The sequence below is a fragment of the Drosophila yakuba genome, chromosome 2R (assembly GCF_016746365.2).
Source record: "Drosophila yakuba strain Tai18E2 chromosome 2R, Prin_Dyak_Tai18E2_2.1, whole genome shotgun sequence".
Classification (NCBI taxonomy): domain Eukaryota; kingdom Metazoa; phylum Arthropoda; class Insecta; order Diptera; family Drosophilidae; genus Drosophila; species Drosophila yakuba.
The window spans coordinates 9,055,402-9,076,787 of NC_052528.2; the positions used below are offsets into that span (position 1 = coordinate 9,055,402).

Consider the following 21,386-nt stretch of genomic DNA (forward strand, 5'->3'; position numbering starts at 1 on the left):
ATGTGACATAAATAATAAAGAAACACACATGCGATCCAGCATATTTGCATTATTTGTTGTCAACTCAAATTGAACCCTTGGGTTTGTTTTTGGATTTGGTTCAGACCCAGATGGGTGGGTAATTATGCAGTATGGCTGTCCATTTGGCATTATGATAATGACAGACCTTCTGCGGCTCCCTAGCCACTTATGCCGAGGTGTTAGGCCGTCAACCGACACATATATAGTGAATAAACCAGCTTAAATCAAAATTAAAGCCTGGCAGAGAAAACACACAGTCGCAAAGTTAAATCCAAATCGCAGGGGCAAACAATGAAGTGTGTGTTTGCTCAGTCGCCAAGTGACATGCAATTATTTATACATTAGCGATGGAGAGGGAGAGTAAGGTAAATATTTGCCACAAACTTTTGTCAAGTTGTATGTTGCGTATACGGTAAACAATTTGAAATACATTATCTGCTCGTGCTGAGGAAAGAGTTTCATCGGGGTGAGTGTGGGAAAAGCAATTATCGAATGGGCCAAAAAGGCATCCACAGGGCCTAATGGCCTCCTAACGGAGAACGGAGTACCAATGTGTATAAGGCATTCGAATTTAAAATCCAGGAACTCAGGGGCAGGGATCGCTCAATAATTTATCGCAACTCAAAAGACCCCCTTTAATGTGGCCTAGTTAGGTATGCAAGACCTTAACCGCTTGTGGCCGTCACTCCTTCAATCGCGCACTCAGTCAGTCAGTCAATCGAAGAGCCAAGCCAATCGAGAACCGTCGACAGGCGGAGCTTAAAGATAAGAAAATCAGGAAGTTTTCCAGTGAAACATTTCTGTCTACTTGTTGCTGATAAACGTTTTTCACTTGTTCACATGCCGGAACAAAGGAGACGCCTTGAGATTTTTGGCAAGCAATTTATGGATACAGAGAAAAAACCTCAGCTACGGTGGTTCACGTTCGGCTTATTTGAAAAACATTTGAATGGGGCCATAAAATCACTTAAGTGTGTTTTGCCGTACACGTTCCATGGCGTCCATTTCAATATTTTTTGTGGCATATTTACGGCCGTCGACGACAAGGATTTAAGGATTCAACGCCCGTTGGGTGGTAACCCCACAGAAACGAAGCCTTGCTTATGTGCTGACGCTTTTCCAGCTTTTCCGAGGGGAATTCGGTTTTCGACAGCAAAACAACCACATTAAATTTGTTATAAATTAAGATTGATACCGATTCGTCCCTTGGGTGCCTTGAATGTGCGCGTTTGTACTTCCGGTGCTGAACAAACCCTTTTCCATATCTTCACTTACCTCCAGTTCTTGAAAGCTCTCCTCCCTGTCACTAACTGAAAAAAATGTATGAAAATACTTATTAGATGAAGTAATTTTTCAAACTTTTTAACTAAATAACACTGTAGTAGTGGTAAATTCCTTTGCCCATCAGCCCATTAGCGCGCTACCTGGTAGTCGCTTTAAAATTGAAACTACGTTAAGCAATATTTGCTTGTCTAAGAAGAGAGTCCTTTGTGGTTCGGTGAGTCCATCAGAGTCTGCCAAGCGCAGAGCAACCTTATGTTGGAACAAGATATTCAGGCTTTAATTTTTAACATTAAATCCCTTATCCTTGTAGATAACTTAAATAAATAAGCCAGATGGAATTAAAACAAAGCGGGTGAAATTAGAATTATTATACTAGAAATTTACTTGGCCTGCGGTGTTTCAACAAAGTTTTTTGTCACATCTAATATACGGACAGTGACATATTTTTATCCTGCATATTCCTAGCCAAACTTTCTATAAGCCTTTCCGCATGTGTAATGGAAATTCGTTTATTTCCGGTGAAAACTTTTCTAGGCTGTCAGTTGGCCCAAAACCAGTGCCAATAATATAGCCATTGCAGTTACAGCTAATTCGCTTAATTTCGCTCTCGAAAGTGGCCAGAGAAAATAAAACAGCTTAACAGCGCTTTTTCTTGGTTTATTTGTACTTTTCTGCCTTGTTTATAGCCAACTGGCAACGAGTCGTGCAGTTCAGGGCCTGGGCCATCGAATGGGCTTTTAATTGACAGGCCTGGGAGCGTGGGAGGGCTCCTCCGAGAAGGGATCCAATGATAAAAAACAACTTGAGTGGCGGAAAAAAGGTCATGCCAGGTAGGCTAACTGAAAAGCCAAAGCCATAGGACAGCTGCGTTGCATCGGCTTTTTGGGGCCGTTACTGGAGCTGCGATTTAAAACTGGCCTGGGGATTGGGATGTGGATGGGGATGGAAATGGTGATGGGGACGGGGATGGGGATGGGGAGTGGAAAGTGTACTGGGTCTGGGACTCGGCCGACGGCAGCTGGGAATTCACTCAGTCATGGGGAGCTCGACTTGATTAAAGATTTCACACTTGATTAAGCACCGGGGCCAGCAGATCCAATTGCCAGTTTCAAGATCGCCGGGGCCATTGTAGGTGCTTTCCTTACTGTTTGTTCATCTCTTCCAGCTGTGTGAGCCGAATTTTGTTTATTTTTGGATGTTAAGCACACAACTGCAATTGTTAAACCTAAAGTGGCGGAACCAAATGGCCAGAACAACGGCAGCTTAATGTATGTATTACCTATGTGTTTAAGTTTATGGCATTCTGTGCCTTGGTCTGCTAATTGCATTCCTAAAATGTATTTCTGTGTTTCTTTTCCTCACAGTTTTTAAACCAAAACCTTAAATTGGAACCCAGCACTTGTACTATCCACTAGGCCTTTTTGATGAATTGTTTAAGCACCCTTTATGAAATTCAGCAGTTCAGTTGATGGAGTTTATTTTATTAATTAAAATATTTATGCACACTAACACATAAAATTCACCGCAAGCTTGATGAAAAATCATTTATTTCCATCACTGGTTTTAAGTTAAGTTGGCCATTAAGTTATTTAAAGAGTAAAAAACAACAAAATAATATTTGCTATGCCAATCTTATTTTCCCGTACAATCATCCTTAAAGCAGATGAATAATACAAATATTTTTTTATAGACATCCCACTCCATTTCTTTATTTATCTCTATCAATCTCAGTGCGCCAAAAGCCAAAAAAAAGGCAGTCCGAACAAAGCCACACAAAAAGTCTTTCTAGATATTTTATTTTATTCACAACAATAGCAATTTGAATAAACCAGCCTCCTGGCTATTTATCTGACCGGTTTAAAGACGGAGCAATGAAGAAAAAATGATGACCACAAAACAGAGAGCCAAAGCGACTACAATTAAAATGGAAAATAAAACTGGGAATCGTGATTGCGGGCAGGGCATAACTGGGTCAAATCTTAGATGAGGGCGGACCCTCGATATGAATCGAAAACACTCACACTCGCACAACTGTGAGAGTCTTTGAGAAAATAGACAAGAGATCGCAGTCAGGAAAATGGAAATAAAAATGGAAATGCAAATGCAAATGGAAATGTGCCGGAAGATAACTTTTCCCACGACCTTATGCACGCCGAGCTGTAGGTTAAGAGCAAAGTTTTAATCAGGGTGGTAAAACTTCATTAATTTGCCGCCAACTTTTTTGTGAGGCACTTGACTAGGCTTCAAATAAATGCCATTACAGCGAGCTGCAATCGAAAAAGTACGTGCAAGTCGTGCTGCTCCATGCAAAGCAAACGAGGCGGTTGCATGAATAAATACTACATAAAAAAAAACTGAAAAATAAAAAGTAACCCAAGCAGCCAGCAGGCGTTGCACATTTTATGCAAATATCGGCCATCGCAAGGAAAAACTTTCATTTCAAACTAAGCGTTAATAGGAACCAAAGGGGTTGGGGTTGTTGGGAAAAGGGGGTTGATTTGTGAGGGATCCAGGCTGTGCCACAAGACCACACATCCCACCACTGCTAGCCCTCGACTCCTGAGCCTTCCGCACCGAAAGCTCCTTGACTTGCCCGCCGGCAAATGCATATGCATATACCCTGCACTACACTACACGACAGTATGAAATTTCTTACGTTTTCATAAAATTTTCAATCTATTGAAAAATCTTAGGATGAAAATTTGTTATGAAGTGTAGACCTCCATTAGCGAATCATGTTTGCCAGCGCAAGGATTTTATCGAAGTATAATATTGCAATTACTAAAATGCGACCATGTCCTTGCTGGTTTCACTACCATTAATTTCCATAAATTTGGCTCGGTGTATTCATGCTATTTACGTTTATATGCAATGCTCCCCGACTAACAATGAAACTGTTATGAGTTTGAGTCCAGGGGTGCAATGCATGGGCTTGTATTATTTTCATTCTTCCTCGCGTTTACCGCTTTCAGTTTTTCAGTCTTTATGACACGTGAATGTGTAAGGTCTTGTATCTGTGGTCGAGCGTTTTGCGGTTTTTATGCCAAAGTACAGCATCTGAAATTGATTTTTCATATTTAATGCCAAAGGATTACGAGCTGGCTGCAGAATGCAGGGGAACAAGCTGTTGAATGCTAAATATTTCATTTCGATTTTCCTTTTAAATAGGTGGGGAAAGGAGTAAACTAAATTGAATTTTATTTTACTTAGTTCTGAAATTGTATAGAAAAATTGTTGTGGCAAACACATTTGAAAGGAGATGGTAAAAAAAAGCTCGTTTTCATACTTATTTGAATTCATGCGTAGGAGGAGAAGTTTAATTGATTTTAATTCATGGGAAGTGAAACCCCCCTCAGTATTCTAACCAATTGAAATATAATGAATAAACTAGCTTTATAAATGTTCTAATTGAATTTCTTATTTATAGATATAATGCAATTCTACAAAACTTATACATCATACTACAATCTCAAAATACCCCCAAGTATCAGGCCGTTTGACGAACAATATTACATGGCTTCCCGAGATATGTCAGCATTCGATTTCCATATTGACTGCAGGGGGAGTAATAATAACATTGGGGGTATTGTGATACAACTTTGGGGGCAACGGTAGCGACAACAACCTCGTAAATGGAAACCAAATACAGCCGCGAATATGTAGATGCGACACTAAAGTCGTCGATTGTAGCATAAATACAAATGTAGATGTATCTGGCAGTTACAATTGCTTGCTCGACGATGCTTCAAACAACGGATATTGAAGTTTTTTTTTACTTTTCGTCGGTGCCGCTTATGCAAATAGTTTTGCGAATATACAACTAACTCGTCTCGCTTTTTATGCATTTATGCGCCAGGGGGCCACAGTCATGACTACCGGTGTACCACCAGTATATATGGCTTTGGAGCGATTATTCCGATTTGCTTGACCGAAAGCGTAACGCGCACGCGTTCGTCCCCAAACTAGAAAAAGTCAGTTGAAAATGAAGCAATCGGCTGCAATGCTAGTGGAAAGTTAGTCAAGCAGTCAATCAAATATGGCAAAAAGCCGCAGACATTGGTTTTTCATTGCCACCCCACAGTCATTATCCTCATCGTCGTTATTCCAGTTGCAATCGCACTTGGCTGAAGAGCAGCGTCTTTGATGTTCGGCTGTCATTTCATACATACGGCTTCCATCAAAGTGAAGAACAGTCGAGAACGGGCTAAGAACTAACTGCCTGCCAACTGAATCCTCTTCAAACCTCAAAAACCAATTCTATGCTTTGATTATCGCGCGATCCCGAGGGTTTCCCCAGAAGTTTTTCTCCGTTAGCGCGGAAATGGCGCGGCTCAATGGATATTTATTTGCGCCTAATTGCTGTTCAATAAATTTTACCTCTGGCGCAACTGTTGGCTATAAATCAATTGCGGATTGGCGGCACTTTACTGGGATTATTTTTGTGCTGTATAATCTATTTTTTTAATTTATTAGGTAGATCATATGTAATTTTAATTACACCGCGCCAATAAACTACCGCATGAAAGTCTATATCCGTACATTGAGATTATCTTTGCTTAAATGTTATGCTCTATGCTTATGCTCTTAGAGGAATTAAGTCTTTCCTAAATATATGAGTTTCCTTCTAAGGGTTCTTCACTAGAATTTTACTTTCAAGGACTAAGACTTCACTAAATGCCAATATTAAGCTCCTTATACTGCCTAGCTCAGGAGCTATTTCCAAATCCGCCAAAAGATAACACCAACTCACGGGGTCAACTCGAATTTCTGTGCTTTGGGCCTCACGTTCCGTCCTAACTGTAGATGTCATGTGTGGGTACTCAGCAACTCGACATCAACTTTGCCGCGTTGTATCTGTATCTTCTGTGGGTCTACATGTATGTACATACAGATCTACTCATTGCACGGCTCGTAAAAAGCTCATTAAACAAAACACTGTTGACAGACCGACTGGTTGAGTGACTGACTGGCTGCCGGACCGAAGGAGGGGTATTTGGGGGGATTTCGGAGATGCTCGTCATTGTGGAAAAGCAAGAAAGAAATAAAAAACATTATATCAACGCATAGCTAACGAATGTAACTGTAACTCTCGGATTTTCGAATGCAAAGATACCAAAAAAACGGCAGAAACGCTTTGGCTGTCAAAATAATTACGAAGCCCGACAATGTAGCGACATGTAATTAACGTAAAATGCGTGTGCCTTTTCGTATCTGTGGCAGCCACGTAAAACGTATCTGCAAGATACATGTGTACCGCACACAAGAACGAACGCACACGAATACGAATGAGAAGGCCAGTACACAGGTGCCTAATGGGCCACCGTCATTTGTTTTTTACCCCGTGAAAGTGAGGAAAAGAAGGAAAGCCTCAACTAAATTTGATTAACCCACAAAATGTGGCCAGCTCCACATATCTTTGCCCTCTTTTCGTGTCGGTTTTGTTTTTCTTCGTCCTTCTCCCTCTCCAGCTGATGTCATTTACTTTATCGGTTTATGGACCGTCTTATTCGTGTGCCTTCCATTTAATTGAACGCCTCGGTCGCCCGAGTGATCCATAAAGTTATTTCCCATCCATAAAGCCATTGGATCAAGTTTGGCCATCAAACAAGGCGATAAACTTTTATGCTGTCCATGCCATTGAATGCAACTCAAAGTTGGCATAGGTACGGGTCCATAAGAAAAATATAGTTTCATGGATTTATCATTTAGTATAGCCCTGAACTTCAAGTCTTTTAATTGCATAAAGTGATCAGTTTTGTATGCGGTCGTAATTAATCTGATTATGATGGACCTGTACTTGACGGCTTTTGTAAGAAAACTTCCTCACCTAAAACAGATTTATTTAGGGTACCATGGTCAGCAATTAGGAAACCATTTCGAAAAAATTTAGGTGAAGAATCATTTTCAACTATTTCATGCTTGCTCATTTGGAAACCTAACCTACTTAGTTGGAAACTTTCAAATAAACAAACCCAGCTCTACTCATGCCTGTTCTTCTCGTAATATTTACTAAGCCGTGCAAAGAGCTTTGTTCAAATTAATAGATTAAATAATTCCAAACGATTGAACATACTGTATGAAACTACTTCATATTTTATCAATATTTTGTTTTCAAAATGTGCTATATTTGTTTACAAATATAATACATATTTCATTTTATTTAACTGTTGGCAACTGAACATTATATTCATATGCCGCTTAGGCCTTAATACATAAAACCTGCTGAAATATCTGTCGGCCCTCATATACTAATATGTATGTACATATTATTGGTGTTTCCTGCTTAGGTTCGGAATCACAACGAATTAAACCTGTGCTCTTGAAATGCTCGCATTTTGTCTACTTATTGATAAAACAAAACTGAAATGTGACATGGGAATAATTAAAAGCTCTTTGCGATGGGGAGGTTGTATGATTTTAGCGGCAGCCAAGCGCAAACACATATTAGTGTGTGTGTGCAAAACCCAGTAACAGATACAATTGTATCTATGTATTTATGCATGTTGCTGGCAGGCTGAATAAAAAAAAAAACAATTGTAACCGAGCATTGGAGTCAACATGCAGCCACGACAGCAGCAACAACCACCGACAACCCGAAACACGGCATAATGCGACACAAAGTTCCGCTAGAATGCCCAGACCCATGGCCTAAACCCATGCCCATTTCCATTCCTAATGCCATTCGCATGCCCATTTTTATTCCCCGTGCCACCAGATCCCTTACCAAAACCAGCAGCTGTTCCCCATCTTTTTCGGGGAGAAAGGTTCTCGTTGTTGGGCAATTGTTTGGCTGTTGCCAACCATCCAGGCAAAAATGCAGTCAACGGCGGGCCCCAAGTACGGAGATCGCCTGTTTTTGGCCAAATGAACTGCAAGTGCACTGGCTCTCGACTTGGCCAACAACTTGGCTCACGAGATTGCCCACAACCTGAACCGCCATTAGAAGGGGTATTCCTAGTGAATATTTTCCATTTTGAAAAATAATTAGCAAACAATAATCTTTCAATTTATTTTGGGAGAATTTGAGCTTATCTTAAGGTACTCTAAAGTCATCCGAAGCTGTAGTAAAATTTGTAAGCTTTAAAATTGTAATATAATAATATTTAAATTGTTTGTAATGCTAAACTAAATATTCAACGGTAAATTATTCATTCGCATAATATTATTTAAAATTTTTAAGCAACAGCCAAAAAGAATGACAGTCATTACAGATTGCATCATAACTATTCAGATGTATAATTTCCTAAAAGTTTGCAAAATACTGTTAGGTTGCCTAAGAATAGATATGCTTTATTTTACAGTGAGAAAGGAAATAGTGACAGGGAACCTACAAAAACGGTTGCATTCAATATATTATTTTATTATGATTGGGTAGTTAGGAGGTAGTTCACTGATGAGACGTTGCTCGCTCTTGCTAACAATTCCGCTCAGTTTAATTGGTCAAACCAGAACATTTATTACATAACTTTTGATTACCACTATCACTTCCTATGATATAAAAATAGTATTACAGGTCATAGAACATGGTCGCAAGCCGGTAAGTCAGCAGCATTTATGTTGATATTGATGGATGGACCCTGGCAGCTGAGAAGCCCGGTTGAACTCAATCAAAGCGTGACAGAGTGCCAAATGCATGGGAATGGGATGAATGCTCATGGACTCACGCTCCAATAAAGCAAATATATTCATAGAAGAGCCAAGGGATCCTCAGTTGAACGACATATTCCCGCTGCAGTTCACATAATACAATTTGAAACAACTTGTTTTCCCGTCCCATAGCCCGCACCTATTTACCTGTGCCAAGTTCAGCAGTTTATGTCGTTTACCTGATGCCTTTCATTCGACCCGCTGAAGTCATACGTTTTAGAGCAAATCGTGACAGCCAGTCACTCAGCCACCAGAGGCATTTGTTATTAAAAAGGGTTAACTCTGCAATGTTTAGTTCATGCAAAATAAATTATTTTTTGCCATCCTCAGCACTCATGCTACATTTATGTTTCTCTAAGCCCATTGCAGTTCTGCTACAATACAGGGAATTCCTCCAAATTTCGTACACTATCTGCAAAATCAGCTCTAGGAGAACCAGGAGAAATGGAAATTCTTTGGGATTAGCATAAGCATGCCTGAAATGCTCTCTGTTAGCACCGAAATGGAAAGAATGAAAATTTATTGTGAAAACAGCATTAAGTTAATGAAGCATAACATGAAATCTCGTAAGAACAAAACTTTTCGTGCACTTTGTTGGGCATTTGTTTGAGTTACACTTGAGGCCAAGAGACCCGAGAAAAGGAATAGAATTTAGGCTGAAAGAAATCCCTTTTATGTTTACGGTCTGTGGCCAAACTGTTGCTTTTAGGCAAAACGAATATTTATGGCTTATCAATTTTGCAGGACACGTGCGAAAGCAAAAACAAAAGGGTCAGCGAGTGCCCCTTGGGCAAACCAAAAATTCAATTACAGGCTGCCTAAGAAGATAGCCGCATTAATTGCTGGTAATAGGCAAAAAATTGCGCATACGCAGCATCGGCCGTAAAAGGACGCATTTTGCATATCCACAGTTCAATGCTCTTGCCAGCAGCATTTTAATTAAATTTCAACTCTGACTTTGTGCTTAGCATATTTTCGGTGCCCCCAGTATACCCCACCATTTTCTCCAATTCTTCTGTTCGTCAAAGGTGGTCGGGTTTCCAAGTAAAAACGGCATCCGAAGGACATGGGTCCACGAGGGGCCACGAGTGGTGGAATCAAAGGTATTACCTCCTGGCGTGTCAGAGCAGCTTGTTTGTCCTGCTAATTAAAGTTGCGTAAAAGCAATGCCATTGTTACTGCTCCCTGCAAATACCTTGTGCAAATCAAAGTGATGACCTCGGGCAGATTCAAAGGAGTGACTAGCATTGTTTACCCACCTGTTCTCTTGGCCTGCGAACAGCAAAATACTTTAATAATGCTAATTGGTCGAGCTTCTTGGGAAAAGTTTGTCCTAATAGATTTGTGAGAGTTAATTACAAAGAGCTCTTGTAAGTAAAGTGCTGATTTAATAGAGGATTTCAATTGTAGGTCTTAAGTTGGTCGGTAGATTAACTGATTGCTTTCCTTCTATTGTCTTCTTTTGTGCAGTTAAAATATAAATTTACCTATGTAAAAATAATAAAATATTTGCCAGCTTAAAAAAATAACTCATTAGTTTAGGTGAATGCTTAAAACACAATTTATGTTTTAAGTAAGCTTCTAAAATGTATACTTCTGAGTCAACGAATTTTGTGTTTGAGTGTAATAATTTAGAATGACTTCTTAGGTTTCTTTACAGACAAGCTGAAGGATAATTGGTTGACATATTTACACATTCATAATATTTGCATTGGTTTTGATATTTAAGGACAGATACTTTAATTAGAAAGGAATCAAATTTCGGAGTCGAAGGATGCTGCACTTAACTGACATTGATTTACAATTTCAATACTAACCACACTAGTGTGTATACGTTAAAAGCTCCTGTCTAGTCGATCTTGACAGTGGGATTTTCTTTATTGACTGTCGCAATTTTCCCAGTTTATAATCAATTATGTCCCAAGGCCTCAATAATGGCAATACACCCAGAAGAGCCCCGAGTGCCAGGTAGCGTGTCAATTAAATGGTCATACACAAGACTGACGCTGTTCGACAGACTAAATTTAAATGAAAATTGGAAAATCGGCAAATGAAAAGTCAACACGGTCGACTCAACGGTGGAAACGAAAGCGAGCCCATGTCGAACTACCGATGAGCATCAATGTCTGCGTATACGTAATTTTTTAGTTGACATTCGCTTCCTGACTTTTTCTCAACCATTTATAACCGATATCGGCTTTGCCTGGACATTTCACTTGTGGCTGCTGGCCTTCTTTATTGTCACCCAACCATTTGTAGCCATTATTTAAATGGCCCAAATGAAAGAAGAGCAGCTGCGTCTGCGGAAGCCTCCGTTTTCGGTGACAGGTTGTGGATGAAACACCATTTCGAGGGACTCCCGAAAAGGTCGGGACCATATCGTTAGACTCAACTTAAAGTCCCAGCTGCCTAAAGATACTCAAAAATGGCATGCAATTGGCTTTAGATTGGGACTATGAATATTATAGCAAACGTTTTGCCTGATGGCTTACTGATGGTAAAACGCTTTTTTATACACACATCCGGGTCATAGGAATTAAAGTCTTAAGTTTTTATTCACTATATTAATAATAAAAATAGTTTTGTTAGTTTGCACTAATTAAGAAAAAATGTTTTGTATTTGTTTTTTCTGCCTTATCAAATCATGCAATGAAAATAAGTCAGGAATCTTTGGTGATAAATGCCTATGATGGCTGGATAGATCCAACATATTTTGTACTAAGATGCATGTTTTTTGTTTTATCTTACATGTTTATTTCACGTTTTGGATTAAAATGGTTTATACATTATTACTGGGTGTGCCCAAGCTAGGATTTGACTTTGAAGTACGCATAACTTTGTTTTGTATGATTTAAGCTCAGATGAGTAAATGGATTTGTATTACAAACGCTTCACTTCTTGTCTCCGTGAATTCCCCTGATATCCGCTTTCATCCAGGCCGAGAGTGGCCCACTTCAAGCGAGTGCCATGCAAATAGGATCTGAGCCAGAACGCCCAATTCTGGGCCTGGTCTTTCGGGTCTGGTTCCAGTTTCTTATCTGCCGAGCCCATCTGGGCCTGCCACTCGACGCCGACGTCGTCTGGAGTTGGATTCCCAAAGCGGGGTGCTTGGATGCAGTAGGATTAGGAGTAGGACTGGGAGTCTGGGAGTCTGGGTAGGGATGGTGCAGGATAAAGCCGGCTGCATGTCTGCAGCGTTTGGCTTAACAAGTGATAAACTTGTCGCTTGTCCGCTCCAAGTCCTTGGACATTTTATTATTCCCGCCTCTGCAGAGAGTGCCCTGTAGAAGCCATTACCCCATTCTACAGACCCCAGTTACCAGTACCCAGCATCCATCTCCATTCCTTAAGACCCCTCCCTACTTGCAACCAGACGCTGCAAATAGTTAAGTACAAATTGCATGGCTAATTTGAGCTGTTGCATAAGGCCTAAGAGCTCTCACGCACACAGACCCTACTTCAGGTCGTGTTGACAAGTTGACCGTAGAATTACCCGGAGAAGGTGTGAAGTGAAAGAAGATTTGGCATGAGTAATGACCGTTGCGAGCTGTGGCCATGAAGTAGGCAGGTTTATTAGCAACTGTCGAGAAATAATTTCCACAAGCACCAAAAATTTGCGGGTTGCTTCCATATAATTCAGGACAGTACCGAGAGTCAAGGAACTTAAGTCCAGGCCACAGTTAACGGCTTTAACAAGACTTCACAGTATACTACCTGGAAATGGTAAATGGCTTTAACTGGACAAGTGCACACTTACATATATAACATAATTCTATAGCCATCTCTGACAATTCAAATTGGCTCACAGTAAACACTCTCTATCCCTAAAACTTTTTCGCTACAAAAACTGTCAGAAAGCAGTCAAAAATGAAATAAATAAAACGGAAAAAAATTTCTTACAATTTATATGTAGTGCATAAAAAAGTATCTAAAAAAATATAAGGTGCGTTGGAGTAGAGTGTTTAAACGCGCATTTGTATTTGTTTTGTAGCTCTGGAAAATGTATTAGACAATATATCAAATAGTTTCGAATACAAATAACCTTTCTAACGGTCAGAAATGTGAAATGAATGAAAATAAAAATAGACTTTTAAATTATTATTAAGCAAAGTAAAGCAAAATAGAAGCATGCATATTTATTCCAATTTCGGAAATCTACTCCAATTAAAAAACCACATACATATGTATTTATTTTTCCGCCAGTTTACAGCTCCTTAAGCTCGCTAATACGATAAGTATACACGGCAAACACTGGGCCACAATTAACGCAGCTCGAAATAGTTCCACAAATAAAGACAACTAACACAGATTCCCACACTTGAGTTTCCGTTGTACCCATAACCCAATTCGAAGCGTAAGCCCCTCTAATTATGATTTATTTCACATCTGGCCAACACCCCGACCTCAGACCCCATATCCCATACCCAAAAAAGCCCAAAAGGCAATTGAAACTCACCAAGTGCCAGTGTTTGTTTAGACTTATTTACAGCAGCATTTGTATGCAGCTGGGGAGCGACTTTAACTTCATTTTAATGGTTCGGATTCGGATTGTTGATGTTGATGGTGATGTTGTTTTACCTGTTACCGTTCTACAAACGAATCGCGCACACAAACACAATCACTGCACTTTGGGGAAGATTTTCCAGAAATATTTTTACAAAACTCCGTGGTACTTTGGCCAAATAATTGGGCGAAAACCAATACAAGCAAATGGGGTTTGTTGCGGTAGGCCAATTTCGACAAATAATGCTTTACACCTTTACACAACGAACTAATTTAGCATTTGCTTAATGGGGCGCAATGAGGCTTTGTTTTCGATTTGTATTTTTTTTTTTAGTGGGCCAGGCCAAAAATGAATTCAAAAATTGTGCGAGTCGGCAGCCGAACGCGATGAAACTCGTTTTAAGACTGAGTGGTGAGCTTTATGTTCGCAGTTAGTTGCCCGCGCGAAAGCATTACAAGTTCGATTCCAACATGTTGCCTTTCCTCTCTTCAATTTTCTCCTTCTTAACCAGGCGAAAATATACATTTTAACACAGGTGTATCAGTGAACAGCAGAGAAGAAGTGGTATCATTGATATCAAATGATAGCATTTCTTAAATATTGCAATATCAGATATTTTTATTTTATTTTTTATATTTGGTGGGACTGTTCCAATTTTCATTTCCGAAATATTCACACGTATTCTTATTTCGCAGACCTGATCCAGGTATTTTCTTACGAAAGATTTAGCCTGTTAACTTTCTTACGAAAACTTTCCGATTTTAATACGCATTGAATTTTTGCATTGCATATTTTTCTTACATTTGTTGATGTTTATTTTCGCCTCTTCAGATTTGATCTATAAATAAATATTTTATTGAATTTTTGCAAGTCCTAATTCCGAAAGTAGTTACAAAAATGTTTCCAGAAGCATTCGGGAATGGGGAGCCAAAAACTTAAAAAACACTGTCTTTTGGCCACATTTTAGCTTTTATAACGACAGAAAAATCATATTTATATTTACCATTGATTTTATGATTTTTATTAAGAAAGATATTAGTGTAATAAATTGATCGAACTCAAAACAAAAAAAAATAACTTGAAAATAAAACTTTCAAGACAACATTTTAAAGGAATCGGTTTGTTGGGTTCATCAGAAGCTGGTTCGAATCGAACTTCAACATGCCACCCCAGAATCGAACATGCTGCAGGTTGCAAGTTGTGGGTGGGCCAGCTGTTGCTGCTGGTTCTACTATTGCTGCTTTTGCTGCTGCTGCTGCTGCTGTTGCATGTGCCTCATATTAATTGCGCCGTTTACCCATCGCCCACGTCCACCCGGCGAATAAAACAAACGACACAGAGTTGCAGCCACACTTCGTTTTTTTGTCCTTTTTGACGCCGTTTGCTACGTTTGAACCTACGCCTACCCGGAAGATCCCGTAGAGTATGGCCAGAAAATAAAACGGAGCGCGTCCAGTTGGACAAGCACTCAGCTTGTTAAGACCGAACCCAAAACCCACTGGGTAACCCAGCTGCCTTTGCGCCTTATTTACATTTCAGCCGTGCCGCTTTAAAGGCGCATGATTAAGCAATAAATTCACACCGGGCCAAGAAAACGCAAGGCTTCTAGTCTCAATGCAGTCCCAATACCGAAAGAAAATTTGTGTAACTAACTAACTAACTATTTGGCAACATTTTAGTACATATTCAGCAACAGTCTACCCTAATCTTAAAGACACTTTAAAACTAAAACTACAATTGTATGGCATCTAGAAATATTACCAAATAACAAGTTGATTGTAAGGAGTTTTCAGGTGTATCTACAACTGCAACTTCGGCGAATACTTCCTGAGGCTGATCCTGCTGTTAACGGTGTTTTGTTGTTTATATTCAATGTTACCTTTTGATCCACTGCTTTCGGCCAGCTTTTCTATTTGTATTTACAATTGATTTGCATTTGTATAACACTGTTTCCTCCATCGAAGAGCGGAAGCCAGCACCGAAAGAGCGATGGAGAAAGGCGTAAATATTGTGATTATGGTTGAGATTGAGATGTAGGTAAATAATGTGGCCATCGTAGTGGGTTCAACAGGTTCCTCAGGGCAGGCGATAGTTGTAGTTGGAAAATGCAAAAATAAAACATAATCCACTTAAGCGGAGGAAGACTTTGATGCAATCGATGTTAGAAAAGAACTTCACGCTAGGAAATGCGGATAATAACAGGCATATCGACTTGTGAGGTGACGAGACCCACTCTTGTAGTCAATAAACCCAAGTTTTTATTAACTGTTTGCATTTAACCTCATAACTATAATTCAGAAAACTTAAGTTTGCCGCGGCGTTAGAAGAAACTTAAATAGATGAGAAAATATGGAATTATGGAAAAGACTCTTTTCCATTCAGTTTGTGAATCTTTTAAAACAGGCTTTGCAAACTCGAAACGCTCCGTTTGTAAACTCTGCTTAAGCTTTCTGTACTCGGCTCAATATTTACATTCTAAATGACTTTATTGGCAAGTCAAACAGATTAAATCTCTATTAGTTTTTAAGTGAGCCCCGCCATCGGCGCTTCGCTGGCGTCAATGGACCCCGTCAAGCCCGAAAAGCAGCGATACCGATCCCGAACCCAGGTCCAAACCCGACCCTGACCCCAAGGCGACTTTTGGGCACGCCAGTGATGACGAAGACGCATTGTTTCCACCGCCGATCTTGGCCATGTCGCTGAGTCCACTTATTTCCCTTTCGGTCTTCTGGCCCTGTGCTGATGATGACTTAATCGGTGATCGGAGTTTTGGCTTCGGTGGGCGTTATAATGATTTATTATGCCGATTGACCACGCACTATAACAACAATCTTACTTAGACCGATTGAAGTGAAAACCAGAATCGCCAACATATATGGGATTCATTGGGATTGATATACTTTTCTGAAGTGAGCGTACATAGAAGTGGTTTGATTATACCTCTTGAGCTATTTTTAATTTTTATAGTTGTATACTTTGCTTTGAGCTTTGTGGACGTAATAAACCATACACTTTCGTTTAAAAACCTGACAATTGTTGCAATTCATTTAAGTTCATTTAAAACCATTGCAAGCTAAGATTTTGTTTAACAACAAAAACAACGTGATTCCCTGGACGGAATCCGAAAAGTCTGCCATCGGGAACAAGCCGTGAAAACCAGTTGACTGAGAGGCAGATTCCCGCTGTCCCACTGCTTTACATTTCTCACTCAACTTGTGCTTAAGTGGGTGGCAAGATGGGTGGCTGGATGGGTGGCTGGATGGGCGGCTAGATGGGGAAGGAGGATGAGGTAGCCCTGTCAGGTGTCCTTGCTTGCGTACCGGCAGCCGGATGATATATCACAAACGCAGACGGGCGGCAGGTGTACGCCGCATCACCCTCGTCATCTTTCTCATTAAGAGGCAGCCAGTCGTTTATTTATGCACTTGACTTGCGTGGCGACTTGGGCGGGCCGGGGCGAAAGGGGCGTGGCAGTCGGGTGGCTGGATGGGAAAAGACAGGCCAAGGGCCCTAATGAGCATATCATATTTCACACATGTCGGCTCCGCTGCTTAAACCCATCGTCACCTTTTTGAGCGCCCATTTAGCTTTGAGTGCAATCTAAAATTGTTTCTCGAGTGCACTTGTTGGAGAAAAGGGGGACTTGAAGGGGACCAGCCTCCCCGAAAAATATGAAATCCAAACCTGACAAATGGCCGGGCATGGAGAAGATTATTAACCCGCCAGGAGTCATTTAATATGCCCACCTAACGGCAGCTAAACATGCTCAACTGTCACTCCACAGAGTCTCGACTATGAGCTCGAAATGCCGTCATAAAACTTCACAAGCATCTGGAAAGTAAAACTTTATAACATGCATTAGCTGTGGTCCTGGCTGCTTAAAGTGATTCAAATTTTTCGAACAACAACAAAATTCGTTCTATGGTTTACAAAGTTTATGAATAGTAAATGGCTTGCTGATTGCCAAGTAAACGAAAAAACTACTTTACAACAATACAAATTAAATATTGAAGGATTTATCCCACAGTTTTCATGTTTACATGTGCCATTTCGATTGCAAAGTATATTCCTTTTGTATATATATATATCGCTATTGGTAGATTTATATTTAGTGTTATTTGATGTGAAGTTGTCAAAATTTTGAATGAATGAAGTGCGAGGGAGGCCTGAGTCACGAACATCACCTTCCTATTTCATAATTCGCATGGCCTTATGAAATATAAGCATGTAATAAAAGCACAGAAGTTTAAAGTTACCACCATGAAACTTTGAGATGTGAGGAACAACGCCAGCCATGATTACATTTCGCTAACTCGAAAATATTATTACACTCGAACCATAAAGTAAGTGGTTAAGCCATCACTTCTCTTTTAGAAACAGAAAGCTAGCTCAGAGACAAGGCGAAATGCTTAAACGCGGTTCCAGTCAGGTGTCAGAGCTGCAGGCAACTCGAACTGAGTTGTAACAATGCGTAAACCGATCCAAAATTATGCCACAAGGTTCCAATGAGTCGGGATAAGACAGGTGCAGTTGGGTTGAGCACAGTCAGGCACATTAATTATGTTAATTGAACTGTGTGGCACTGTGGGAGAAATTTTGCGGGGTCGATGACGATGGCGTTGACGAGAAATTAAGCCATCCTCCGCAGAACCACAGACACATAACTCATAATGCCATTTCCACGTGAAGACTAAAGAGGCATAGCTCAGCCTACCTCCGCGACTCCAGCAGACGTAAAGATCTTCAGGCGGGACTTCATTAAAACTTGTAGCAGATAGTGGCCTGCATCGCTCCAGGCTCTACGGTTCGGTTCTGGCCAACCGGGAAAGAGTTGGAGGAGATGGAGACGGTCGATGGTCGCCTACCCATCACTTATAGGCCCAAGACCAAAAACAGACAAACTGCAGTCTTGCCTAATGACTACAAAAATAGCCAAATGCAGCTTAATTTATTACCCAGGAACGTCAAAGTTGAACTCAGCGAAAAGTTAAGATGCAAGTTCACTTAAGATAATAAAGAATGATCTCTTTATTTGTCTAGAACTAAGAAATATTTCTTTTGTAGGGAATATTTCGTTCGAAGGAATTTGTAACGCAATAATTATAGATTAATTATTAAAGACTTGACTTAAAAATATTTCATGTAGCTTCGGTTGGTTCTTTTTGAAAAAATAATTTATATCGAATTATGTTGAATTTGCAGGTAGGGTTAGTTTAGTTTTGGTTACGTTTTTTCTACTTTTTATATTGCTTATTGATTGATTAAACTGGCAGAGTGCACCTTTATGAAGTCAACAAAACTTTAATATCTACCCAAGCATTCTATTATTAATCTGCTTTTGGCCAAACAAGCCCAGTCTCCTAAAGATTGGGGCTTTCGAGCGTTTGGCTCCGGCCCCTCAGTTCGACCGCCCAAAAACCTTTAGGAAGTATGCCAACAATCTTTAGAGCAACAGTAGAGTGATTTGTAGGGCGCACCTTCACCGCTTTTGCCCCCCCTTCTGGGTAATCACTTAATTTGGAAATTACTTACCAAATAAGACAACGTCTTGGCCCCTATTTTCCTTCCCTAGACTGTGGTTATCTTTGACGTATCTGCAAATGGCATTAGCAGCTTGTTTAATTGCATAAAACGCTTGCCCGAAGCACATAAATTATGCAGCTCCTGGCGAACTGAGGTGAGGTGTTCGAGGAAACCACCTGACGATGATGAGGTGGGAGGACGCTCCGAAAGGATTGACGGGCCTATTAATAGAACAAGGCCAGCTCAAGGCCAACTGCAATCAGCGAAATCAATCATAAATGTGTGCTAAAAAAAGGGAAAAATGAAATGCAAAAATAAATGGAAAGCGCATTCAAAAAGGCAGTCGTACATCCTCCCAGATGAGTTGCATTGTCAGGGGGCGCACAATGCATAATTACTGATAATGATTTAGCGCATTGTTGGGGCTGGAGTGGCGGGTACTTTGGGCCTATTGTTCTGTCGGGAGTCTAGGGTTGGAATGTTACCAGGTTGCAGGGCATCCTTTTCCCCTGGTGATTGGGCTTAGTTAGAGATGTCTTATAGATTTGTGCGGCACTCGCACAAAAGTCTCGCCTCCGCGCAAAGAAAATTCTTGAAGCCGCTTAAGCAGGCGTCGATGACGATAAAAGAATAAAAATTGATTTGCCCGTCATGTTTCGGCGATAAAATTTTACAACAGCGTCAGTCGAGCGGAAAGCGTCATGCGAAATTATCATTATCCATGGGGTCCCATCGCCCAGCAGGAGCAGGAATATAGGATAGGAATGGCACGTAACGAGGTCTTCGCCTGTTGCGCGGCCCGCAAATCATAGTTAACGACGGGCTCATCCTGGATGTTCCATGGGAGTAATGGGTTTTCAATTAATCCCGCTTCCATGTGATTTTTCACACCTTCCCAGGACCTACAAGAGGTGGTCTCCGTCAAGCTATGGTCTTTGGCTTAAAGTATGTATTTAATCGAATCCGTCTTCTCTTGGAGGTTTACTTTTTTGGGTGGGAGACTACGATCAAGCAATAAAATCAAATTGGGTGTAAGCTGTTGGAGCGGTGAGCACATATGCCACTTTACCCACTGCTATCGAACATCAAGTTTTTGTGAGAACTACCGACATATGGCTGGGAACACTTTAAATATTATAAGCGAATAACCTTAAGGTAAAACACAATATACACCATTTATAATATTTGTAAACTAAACAGGGGAAATGATTTTATAATCTATTTTCAAAGTTTGTATGTTTACCTACCGGAGACACAAATAAATTAAGCTCTAAACAGTAAAAACTTTTAAACAAATAATCCTATAAGCGCTAGAATGTATGTTAAATAGATACGTAAAGTATTTTCAAAGCATACTAATATATGTGCCACAGTAAAAGAAATAGGCAAGCTCTTTTATTAAGCAATTATAAAAAAAAAAGAAATACATTTGATGACTCTTTTTTTTTAAATCAACCCTTTCTGAATGTTTTACCTATTATCATATTTTATTTGTTTCATTTTCATAACATAGAATATTTGTATAACATGATTCTAGTCACAGCTCAATTTCCATTTTTTTATTTTTTAAAATTAGGAAATTTTTGGGGCTTTGAATATGTTTATTGAAAGATCCACATTAGATCCACATTAGAACGACAATTTAATCACGTCAGATTTTACTAGGTTACCAAGGTTATGCAGGAACATTCATTGCCGTCACTTCTTTTCATGTACCAGAATGTACACTAATGTACAATAATATAGTATATTATTTAAGAGCAGTACTGGAGCAGTATACAAATAATTGGTAAAATCCTTATAAATTTATCTTATAAAGGTACATTCTACTAAAAACAGAAGTACGTTTTCCAAAAAATCCACGATTTAAGCTTCATCGAATAAGAAAAAGCTTTTACTTGTGAACAAATAATCGAACAGTCAAATTAATGTAAACTAAAGGGTAATGTAAAATGTTGTTAAATTTAAACATACATGTAGACAAAATGTATAATGTACTGGTTTAGTATGTAAGTATACGGGTAGAGTAAAAGGCTAGGATTGATTCGCTGAAAAGTATATAACAGGTAGAAACAAAGAAGAAGATAAGATCTCACCAACAAAAAAGCTAGAAAGTGTTGTTAAGCATGCAGATTCTGATGCCTACGCGGTGCAAGTGTCTTTCTGAATATTTCTACCTACTCTAACGCTCTCAAAAAACTTTAAACTATCACATCCAATGTTTAAATTTTGGTATTTGTTTATTTGCACATTGCTTTTCTACTAAAAAGAATTACCTCCCTTTAGCTCCACCTAGCTGGTAAATGGTTAAGGAACTCGACTATAGCGTTCTCTTAAGTGTTTTTATTGTTTTCTTAAAAATAAATCATAAAGACCTAATCATATCAATGAAAAGTATTTAGAGAGA

The 21,386-nt window shown here is 39.7% G+C and overlaps 1 protein-coding gene and 1 long non-coding RNA gene across 3 annotated transcripts in view; one reads left to right on the forward strand and one right to left on the reverse strand.

Annotated features, from left to right (window-relative positions):
* The window catches only part of LOC6529785, a 43,876-nt gene extending 30,014 nt beyond the window's left edge, over window positions 1-13,862 (reverse strand). The window contains exons 1-2 of one of the 2 annotated variants that reach the window (XM_039373426.1): window positions 13,409-13,859; window positions 1,297-1,331 (exon numbers count right to left, since the gene is read on the reverse strand). The gene's annotated coding sequence lies outside the window, so the exon portion shown is untranslated. Of the gene's footprint in view, window positions 1-1,296; window positions 1,332-13,408 lie in introns of both variants that reach the window. The other variant, XM_039373427.1, reaches the window with a different exon arrangement.
* On the forward strand, window positions 1,439-2,996 carry LOC120321253. The gene is made up of 2 exons (XR_005560859.2): window positions 1,439-2,573; window positions 2,670-2,996. It is a non-coding gene; the product is annotated as an uncharacterized LOC120321253 (long non-coding RNA).
* Window positions 13,863-21,386: the final 7,524 nt, after the last annotated feature.